Here is an 11,268-nt window from a genome sequence, read left to right on the forward strand (position 1 = left end):
GTCCTACGCTGTGCTTTCCGGTACGTGGCATCCACTCCAGAACCTTGCTGCGCCATAGACCGTCAGTTCTGCGTACTATGTGCCCTGCCTATTGCCACTTCAGCTTGTTAATCCGTCTGGCTATGTCAGCGACTTTAGTTCGTTTACGGATTCCTCCTTCCTTCCTCCATTCCTTTTTGGTTTGGCTACAGACTACGGCACTCAATATATTGATTGCAATTGGTGATTTTAGGCAAAAAACATTTGTAATTTTGTACTCTTGAATCTTATCCTACTAATCCTACTAATATTATCCTACTTAATATTATAAATGCGAAAGTTTGGATGTCTGGATGTTTGTTACTCTTTCACGCAAAAAGTACTGAACGGATTTTGTTGAAAATTTACCGTATTATTATTTGTAACCCAGATTAACATATAGGCTATAATTTATGCCGATCTGTGGCACTAAATTTCACGCGGGTGAAGCCGCGGGCAAATGTACCATAAAGGGCTTAAGGGGCTTCACGACTATCCAAAAATAATGGTGAAGGCACGTAAACTGTCAGCAATTAAGCCGTCAGAATATGGCGGCTCATTATGTCTGACATCGGGGTAGCCCTCGTTTACTGACTACAAGGTATAAATAGAAAATCGACGAGGTGAATCATTAGAAAATCCTTATTTTATATGAAAAAAGGTTACAAAAGACGCTAATGTCATTTACAGGCGTCTTGTCTTTTCAGGAAAAAAAATATTTTCGGATAGATCCAGTATATTCTAGAACCTATTTTTTGATACTGAGCTCCTGAAGCACTTTCAGGATCAGTAACAAGTTTTTGATGTCTTGTATAATTTAGAAATAATCGAGTAAGGTCACTTATCGTTTCCATCCTGTTAGTGTCCGACCGAATGTTCGGTTTCGGTTTCGTTTTCGGTTGAGTTTCGGTAAAAACACGAGTTTCGGTTTAGTTTCGTTTTCGGCGGCAAACTTGCCGAAACTACGACCGAAACCGAATGTGCATTCGGGAGTTTCCGCGCTGTTATCGGTCATGTTCGGTGCGTTGAATGAGTGAATGAATCCGATCAGAGCCAATGTCGTGATTCGCTTGCTTGTTTGTTTGCTGTTAGTTTTGTTGTGGTGGCGAGTTTTCGAGTGATTTATTTTGAATTTGGTAAGTTTTATCTCGTTTTATGTCGTTACTAGCTGTGCCCGCGACTTCGTCNACAGTAGATACTAACTTACGTACCTACTACCAATTTTGTTTTGAGAAATTATTAAGGTAAAAGACTCGACCATGGGACGGGTTATGTAGATGTCCTGAATATTGCGAGTAATTTAAAAAAATCTAGACTATAAATCCTTCTTTTTCTTTTTTTAAACATAATTTGATACCTTTTAGAGTAAAAAGGCGCTTTATAAGTTCAATTTTGATGAATTTTAAAGAGAACACAATAAAGACTGTCTGATTATAATAACGTTTTCTTTATTTTTCCCTGAAAATATGAGCCTTGTAAGGAAGTTTCGGTTTCGGTTTCGGTTTCGGCCGAAATAGACACCGTTGCCGAAATTCGTTTTCGGTTTCGGTTTCGGTCGTAAAACTAGTTTCGGTCGGACACTACATCCTGTATGTAAATGTATTGTGAATTCATTTAATAAAATCCGTTTTTGGTATTTGATATTTTGTTTTAATCATCATCATCATTATTATCTACATTTGAGGACGTCCGTTGCTGAATATAGGTCACCCCAATGATTTTCAGCGTTTCTTTATAGGTGCTTTTTTATCTGGTATTTTGTTACCAGAATCAATGATTTTTTAAATTGGATGTTGAGTTATTACTCGTATTAAGCTAGTTTTAGTGATTTTTAAGATGATAGAGGTAGTTCAAATCAGTGTCAGCCAACGTAAGTAGGTATGTCTCGATTTTTAATAAGCAAGTTCCTTTTTGGGCACGAAATACATAATATTGTAAACTATGTTTAATGTCTTTAGTTGTATTTTTTCTGTAAAAAGAAGTTGTTATATTGTAATTCTTGTTATTTCGAAGTTTGTAATATCTAAAAGCAATCAGTAAATCTACCTTCCATTAAATAATAGAGCAGAATTATTTTCAAAACAAATTGAGCCCTACATCAATGTTCTCACTTACCTCCATAGTTTTAAACTGTCCGAGCCCGAAACCCACATTAACCAAACAGACCCGTACATGTACCGACATAATACCCATTGACCTATGTAATCCTCTACCCGACTTACCTGCCAATAGTCAAACTTCGTTATTTGCCTTTGACTCGCCCAATTTGTCTTCACAACGATTCCCAACCACCCTGTATAAATAGGAGCATAGTATAGAGTGATACAGTAAGGTTATTTCCCATTCTGCCCCCGATAGTTGAAAAGGTGCATCTTAAATTTTTTAACTGAATAACAGCGAAGAATTACCTATTAAAATATCTTTAAAAAAATCGAACTGCTTAAAGCGGTATAGAAAACTTAGATCGATAGGCGATTCTTAACGCCAGCAAAGAATAACTAGCTAATAATTACCCAGAAATTATTTGAAACTTTGGTATATCCGTTTTGACTTGGTGTTAGATGCGCCCTTTTACTATCGGGGGCAGCATTGATCCCACAGATAACTCGACAAAGCAACTTTGCTTGTAGAAATCCTTGGTGGGGGCCTGTTATTAGCTGACACGAACGATTCATTACCTTGGTATTGAAAACGAGCTTTTTTTACACCAAATTGTCCAAACGGTAAGAATATAATTTAGATGGAGAGTAAAATAATAAAAAGCCTACCTTCAGTCGCCTTTTTGATTGTTTTTTTGAATGACTTAAAAAATGGACTTACTAAATTAATTTTCATTGTACAGGTGCGATGAATGATAAATGTTGGGAGTATTGATTTCGGCCTAAAGTAACTTAAATGGAAATCATTTAACCGTTGAATATCGGCGTGATTCGGTTTTTCAATAGAATAACTCAAGGAAGATATTGTTTGTCAAGGTAGCTTTTGCTGGTAAATATTTTTATTAAATTTACACCATATTGGTTAAATTTTGGACGTGTCTTGCGACAAAACTCTACAGTGTGTTTGGGATAGGGCTAGCGATAATTTAAGGCGATGTTATTATGTCCATTTTATCGACATAAATGCCCCCAAAAACGTGCCTGTCAACTAAATTTTTTGACGAAAACTAAATAAAATTCATTAATTATTTTTTAAATTTTTTGGTAATTATTTTTCATTTTTGTGTTTTTTTAATGACATATTATTGGCTTACAAATGCAATTTTGTACTTCTACTTTCCACTCTGCTCCGCCTTAGTGGAAACCGAGCCTTATTCAGTATAAGTATAAGTATACACGCTCAGGCGTGTATCCTTTTTGGCACAAGATATATTGTTATTTTTGTTCTATGTCAAATTTTAATAACGTGTTATTAAATTCTAAGGCTGAGTTGTACCAACAAACTTTGAACGTAACTAGGTACCTATAACGATAACCGGCGTTTTTTGTATGGATTTTGACAGATTTTTGACGTTTGTCAAAGTTAAAGCTTGATTATAACTGTTAAACCTTCATTCCCCACACTGGCTAGACTGCAATACTAATCAAACGAAGGTATATAGCTTCATTTATCATTTATCATTGTAATTTATGACTCAAGACGGCGTTAAATTACAAAACAATCCCCTACATCCGAAGAGCACTTCATTAACGAAACCATAACTCAAGAACTCGCTGTAGTTGGTTATTAGCAAAATAAAAGTTGATTCAGTAGAGCCAACTTTTACCAAAAGGTATGATTTCGTAGCCAAGACGAGATCGAAATGAGGATATCCGTAAACGAACTAAAGTCGCTGATATACATATAGTCCGACGGATTAGCAAGCTGAAGTGGCAATGGGCAGGGCACATAGTACGCAGAACTGACGGTCGATGGGGCAGCAAGGTTCTGGAGTGGAGACCGCGTACCGGAAAACGCAGCGTGGAACGTCCACCCGTAAGGTGGACCGACGACATCATAAAGGTAGCAGGAAGGCGCAGGACGCAGGCCGCTCGATCGATCAAAATGGAAATCACTGGGGGAGGCCTATGTTCAGCAGTGGACGTCCTATGACTGAAATGATGATGATGATAATTTATTCTATTTGATCATGGCAATACCATACCGTGTTCTCTTCCATTGTGCTAACACAATTCTATGTGGAGCAATATATCTCAATTACGAAAGTATAACGACTCATCCTGTAACCTATAAATCATGGAAGTTTGGGATAATCTTCGGAAATAAAGGTACGATATCCTTGGGGTGACCATGAATTGTACGCTTACAGCTTTTTGTTCGTTTTTTGATTGAATTGAGAAGAATTTTTCGATATATTGTTGGAAAGATATGAAGAACTTTACAAAATCACTGTCATTCGATATGTGTGCATTAGGTACAGACAACTGAATATCAGACTATAGAATATTATACAGAATGACTGAGTTTCTTGCGCTGCAATTCTTATATTATTGTCGCTAAGCAATGGTAGGGTTAAGACGTGAAAAAGTGCCCTTTGGGAGCCTACTTGTATAAATAAACGATTTGATTTGATATATTTTTGTTGTAAATTCGCTCTTGTTACAACTACATACATAAGTATATCCCTCAGCGTTCAGCTCTCAGATCATAGAATCTGAGGTTCAGCTTGATGTGATCTCGCTGTACAATTTCGTAATAACAATGTAAAGTCTAATTACGATCTCGACAGCTCCCAAACTATGAATAATGGTTCAGTATGATGAATTCATAATCACACACAATAAAGCTACCTTTGTCATTGAACTCGGTCGATCGAATTAGTTGATGTCCTATTTAATAAAATAATTTGTAAGCCTTGGTCAGCACTAGTTATGCATAAAAAAAAAAAGAAAAAAGTACATGGACTCTACGTAACTTGAACGTATTACCACAGAATAATAATAAGTACTACGTACAGAAGTTTTACTTCGCGAAGGTATTTAAAAAAATGTATGCTCAATGTCATTAACAATATGGTGTAATTTAGCCTGTCTCAAGAGTCAAGCACCATTTTGTTGACAAACGTCAGTGATCGGCACTGCGCCGAAGCTATAGGGCTGACTTCGGTAAAATGATGTGACGTGAGGTGCAAACTGCGGAAAATGGCGGAGGAAATATATGATTTAGCATGATTAAATTATCATGAATAATATTAACTATAGCCTGACCAGGAACATAAAAACCCTCGCCATGTTGCGGAAAACTAATGGTACTAATTTCTTTTAATGGCAACAGTAACTGAAAACTTCATTGTCATGTCACCTTGCATGTCAGTCTATTGTTGTCAAAGTGTAAACAAACTTTATTTTAAATGTGTGCAATTGATTTTGTGAATTAAATTGCTAAAATATTTTTATAGTCGTGAAAGAAAAGTGGTTCACGGTGTGTTAATGTATTTGTCGAAGAGAAATACTAAGGGTTCGGGCAATATTTTCATTGAATAATGTTTCCGACAAAGGTTGTCAAATTGACTGACATGTTTATCGTATAGTACAGTCCACTATGAAAATTAGCTGTAGTCTGTTTCAACTACCCATTTTAAAGCTTTTTGTTACTTTCTAAGTTTTGAATTTTATGGAATTGGGAAAGAAGTACCGAGTTTGAAGCGTTCATGAGCAGACATTGCAGTTGAATATTCAAGTTCTGAATTTGATTATTGATGAATAATAAAATAAATCCTACTAGCTCGATTGATGGTTTCATTTAATTTATTTAAACCAGGTTACCTTTAATAATATTTTTCGTTCATTTATGAAAATATCAAATTAGCCCGTAATCCTGAAACCTGATACATAAATTTAGCCTATTAATTTAACACATGTACGACTGTACTCAGTGTTGCACTATCAAATGCAATTGAAGCGCCTCTATGCCAGGGTTTTTATGTTCCTGGTCAGGCTATACTTACTTACCTCTCAGTATCTTGAGGCAACTTAAAAAAGATACTGCACAGTATTTAGTACACCATTTTCTTTATTTTCTTCCATCATACACAAGAATACCTACGCGTGCGTGAGTCAATGTTCGCTCGTATGTGAGGCCTTGTCGAATAGTATCCTGTAGGTGGGCCATCGTGCGTGTTTTGTTTTCGATGTAAACTCGCGGAGATGAACAGGCCTGGTATTACTGTGTTGCATGTTTTTAAAATTGTATCCCCTGTTTTGTTCTCAGCACCAGACTATACAGGGTGGAAACGTTAAGTGATCTCACTCGATTATTTCTAAACTATACAAGATATCGAAAAACTGATTACTGATTCTAAAAGTGCTTCACAAGCTCTTTCAAACGGTACCAATGATAGGTTACATAATAAACTGGATCTATCCAAAAATTCAATGTTTCCAGCTTCCATACATTTAGTAAAACCGCATCCCACTAAAAACATTCTGTAAAAAACTAGCCAAGTCTCGATGGAGCTGCTTGTTTATCTCTAAAAAGTAATGAAATCTAGACAAAGTCGTGCCAAGTCTATGGTTCCTTACTGTGATTTCTTTATTATTATAGTTAATGTTGTGTGACTTGGCCGTTGAACAATCTTTATTAAGATAATCATACAAAAAATCAACGAAATGCAAATTTACACAACACCAACTTAATCGACGGGGGGCTCTACAAAGGAAAAGATCTGGACACCGCTTGGACGCCGCTAGCGCCATCTAGCGGTGAGCGATACAGGCGAACACCACGGTGCCGGAGTAGTATTGATTATGAATGTGGTGTTACTCCAGATCTTCGATTTTCCTAGTTTTTATAGTTTTCCCTTTATGTGGCCATTAAACCCTAACTCTGTACCAAATTTCAGCTCTCTGAGTTGATGGGAAGTACTAATTCTATTTTGATGATCATCAGTGAGTGAGTGTCTGAGTTGATGGGAAGTACTAATTCTATTTTGATGATCATCAGTGAGTGAGTGAGTGAGTGAGTGTCGTAAATGCGAAACTTTGCTTTTGCATAACTTCGGAACTAAATGACCTACAGACTTGAAATTTTGGATTTTAAGTATGTGATTATAGCTTACTAGATGACGAAAATTTCTGCGTTCTGGTCTTATCCAGAGGTTCTCAAATAGGGGCCTGAAAATGCGGCGAAATGGTTCCAGTAAAGGATGGTACGGCAGTGTTTGCTTCGCGCTCGACTTGGCGGGGGCACTGCCGTGCCCCCAGATAATATTAAAAACTATACAAGATATTCAAAAACTGGTTACTGATCCTGAAAGTGGTTCACGAGCTCTATCCAACGATACCAATAATAGGTTACAAAATTAACTGGATCCATCCTAAAATTCAATGTTTCCAGCTTCCATACATTTAGTACAGCCACAGTCATGGCACTCATGTCTTCATAATATTATAGCAAGTAAAGCCTAAAACCAATGTTTTCCATGAATAATTTTAAATAAGAATGCTATTTACGAGTTAATTTTAAGTGTTTATTGTTTAATTAAAAAATTAATACTTCTAATTTTGTTTGGCTGGCATACATTTAGTATGGAGGCTGAAAACATTTAATTTTCGGATAGATCCAATTAATTCTATAACCTATTTTGGTACCGTTGGATAGAGCTCGTGAAGCACTTTTAGGATCAGTAACCAGTTTTTCAATATCTTGTATAGTTTAGAAATAATCGAATGAGATCACTTATCGTTTCCACCCTGTATGATGTCCCGCAGTTGTGGTAGGGCTATATTTGGGACGTCAATCTATATCTACGGAAAACGTAGCGTGAGACGTCCACTCGGTTGACTGACGCCCTCATAAAGGTAGCAGAATGGCGGTGGATGCAGGCCGCTTCAACCGGGCGATGTGGAAACCATTGAGGGAGGCTTATATGTTCAGCAGTGGACGTCCTGTGGCTGAAATGATGATGATCTGTATTTATGTGTCCTGAAACTTATGAGGGGTGAAAAAAGGTTATCCTGAATAACCCACAAGATCATGATCCCCCAATTTCCGTAGATTAAACCGGGTCTCAGTCTACGAAAGTCGATCAAGATAAAAATGGGAAATGAAATTGTGTAAGGCCGTTTCTGAAACACGTTAAGCTGGTGATCAAAGGCTCTAAATGATTTACTTTCTTATAACGTATTTTTATTTCAATGACATTTTTAGAAACGTTATTAAATTAAAATGTTCTCTGCGGGATATTTGTAAGGTAACGCTTATCAGCTGTACCTATACACATTTTTTGTATATTTGTTATTGCAAATATCTTACAAATTACCTAAACGTGACTCGTCAACTAATTTTTCTGTTTTTTCTTCCTTATTTTCTTTGCCTTTATACGAGGCTTTAATATTAGAAACATCTTTAAAAGGACTTTTCTAATATGGAACAAGTAGGAGCGTTAGGGAGAGCCGAAAATTCAAAAATGTTTATAGCAACTCTTCTTATGTCGAAGTACCTAGGTACTTAACATAGGCAGAATTATTGTAAGTCCTCTTGTTTAATAGATCGTTACACCATTCTTTCGCTAATGTTTGAGTGTTATCGGTACACGCTAATTTATCAATGCTCACTACAATAATGACGCTCGGATTGCTCGGATCAAACTCCCCGCACCCCGCGCTTCCCTCGACCAAAAATTGGTAGGGCGCGTCTTCGTGGATGAAACGATCTACATATGTATAGATTCGCATTACGAAGACTATCTGTTCAGAATAAAAGTTGTGTCACAGCGTGTACCATTTTAGGTAAGTCACGTGAACATGACGCGCACGTAAATAATGACAACACCTGTGCCATTGACAGGGGGTGCCACCGTCAATACCGGATCGCTAGTTCCGATTTTTGCCACGTTGGAATACACTGAAATGTCATTTGCAGGAAGGTGCTGCCATCAAAGTCGGGTACTATAGACCCAATATACTGAACTGCCCCACCATGACATTGACAGCGGGGCGGATCAATACCGGATCGCTGGTTTTGATTTTTGCCATGTTGGAAACTATACATATGTATAGTTGAACGATGGTGGCGCCCCCCTGTCAATGAGTTTGGTGTAGGTCATCTATATTTCCGATCTTTGCCATTTGACGTTTCAAAATCGTTCAACTATATTATTCACCATACTTAGTTCATTTCTCAATAACGGTCTTCATGACATGTCTACTATTTTTGCTCACTAACGACTAAACGAACTGTGATAGCTACGAAATCCTTTAGTTACCAAATTTTCAGGGCAGTCTTTGAACAGTTAATCCCTTTACACGATGCACCCTTTCAGGAAATATCCCACAAAGCGGCTTGAAGAGACTTTTCAATTTCCCACACGAAAACTTGCGAACTCGAGTATGTTGAAATTATTTGACTTGCTTTGAGTTTGTTCCGCTTTTTGTGGGAAAAGGGGGTGTAAGAGTGCTTAAGAAGTTTCTGGAGGGAGCGAATTGGCATGAAACGCAAATGGCATTGACAATGGAAGTTACAGAAGTCAAGTTCCTGTTCGCGAAAAGACATTTTGACAAGATGAGGGTAATTGTATAACTGGTTTCCTGAAGTTTCACATAAATAAGAAGAAAAAGAAAAGAGAAATGAAGCCCTTGAGAGAAAAGATCCTTTTAAAAGAATACCAGGGAACAGAACGGGAAAAAATAAACCAAGGGACAGTTTCATCGCTAATAATACTTATTTATAACGACAAGTATAACGCATTAATATCGTTTTATAAAAAAAAAAGATAAATAAAAGGTTTTATGCTTTTTATATCCTATTCACGTTTTTCACTCACGGCAGAACACGAGAAGAAAAATATTGTCTACTCTAAGGTAATCTTTTCAATTAATATAATGGGCCATTTGCAGCGAAATGCGCTTCTTTTGTTTTTTCCTCAAGTTTTCTTTTTAGCGTTGCATCTAGAAACGTTAATTTAGGTCAGAGAGAAAACTTTTTAGAGGAACATTTTCATTTGGATTGTATTATTTTTTTGGTGCAAGTTATTTGAATATGCTTTTGGATTTAGTACACAATTACTCTCACCTTTCTGTGCAACTACTGCAACTCCTGTGTAGTAAAGATGTACGGCTTGACCGCCAGAAAAAACTCAACCAGTGAAAGTCGAGTTAGTTTTAAAGGCAAAGCACACGATGCGTTGCGGCGGCGGTGCGACGCCGGAGCGGTGTCGCTGCTTCGTCTTACATAGAAATATCTGTGGCGGGCACACGAGCGGTGCGGCGCCGCGTCGCGCGATTCGGCGAAATCTTTGCGGTGCAACGCCGCAACGCATCGTGTGCTTTGGCTCTTAGGAGAAAGTTAAACTGTCATTGGATCCAAAGAATGCTTAGGACAGGAAACTTAAATCAACTCAACTTTGTCCTTTATAATAGAAAAAATACGTGTTTGACAGACCGCGTAAAGTATTTGTTTTTATACAACTGTGTCAGAAGCGCATTGCGGATCATCTATATATATAAAAGAAAGTCGTGTTAGTTACTCCACTTATAACTCAAGAACGGCTGAATCGATTTAGCTGAAAATTGTCAGGGAGGTAGTTTAGAGCCAGGAGAAGGACATAGGATACTTTTTATCCCGTTCGAAATAAAAAAAAGTCTGCTTATTTATTGCCATTAAGGCGGAACAAAGTTCGCCGGGTCAGCTAGTTTTAATATAAAACATGCTTTACGGTATTCAAGCTTAAAATTAAAATTTAATTCGGCTCAAATGTGTTGGTTTTTCATTAAAACGTGTTGGCTGCTACATGATTCAGTCATAAAATTAAAAAAAATATTTTAGTAGGATAATTGAAATTTCAAACAAACTGTGCGAAAAATGATACGGCATGTATTACAAATTGAAATATGTTTTCCAGACCAAAATAAGTCGAAAATAACATAATAATATGCGTGTTTCGTAAAAAGGGTATGAATTGAATGAAACAATACATGTTTTACGATAGAGTTATAGGTGTAGCTAAATTTATGTGGAAATTATCCTAAAGATGAGTATAAACTAGAGCATTTCTATGTAATGTAACGTTCTTACAAATGGTACCATAAAATTTCAGGTTTCAAATAATTTTCATGTAACGTAATGTTCCTGCGAATGCTCGGCGCTCTATTCGGCGTAATGCGCACACGCTCACAGCAAGTGTGTTAGGGCCGTAACACTTCGTTGCATCTTTCGTTCACTCTTTGTTGAAATGTGCATCGTCCGCGCTTGTGCAAAGGCTCGAAGAAATGTTACACCAATACGCTCGTTCATCATCATCATCTCAGCCAT

The sequence above is a fragment of the Ostrinia furnacalis genome, unplaced genomic scaffold (genome assembly GCF_004193835.3).
Source record: "Ostrinia furnacalis isolate ACB-3 unplaced genomic scaffold, ASM419383v2 OfSCF3663, whole genome shotgun sequence".
Classification (NCBI taxonomy): Eukaryota; Metazoa; Arthropoda; class Insecta; order Lepidoptera; family Crambidae; genus Ostrinia; species Ostrinia furnacalis.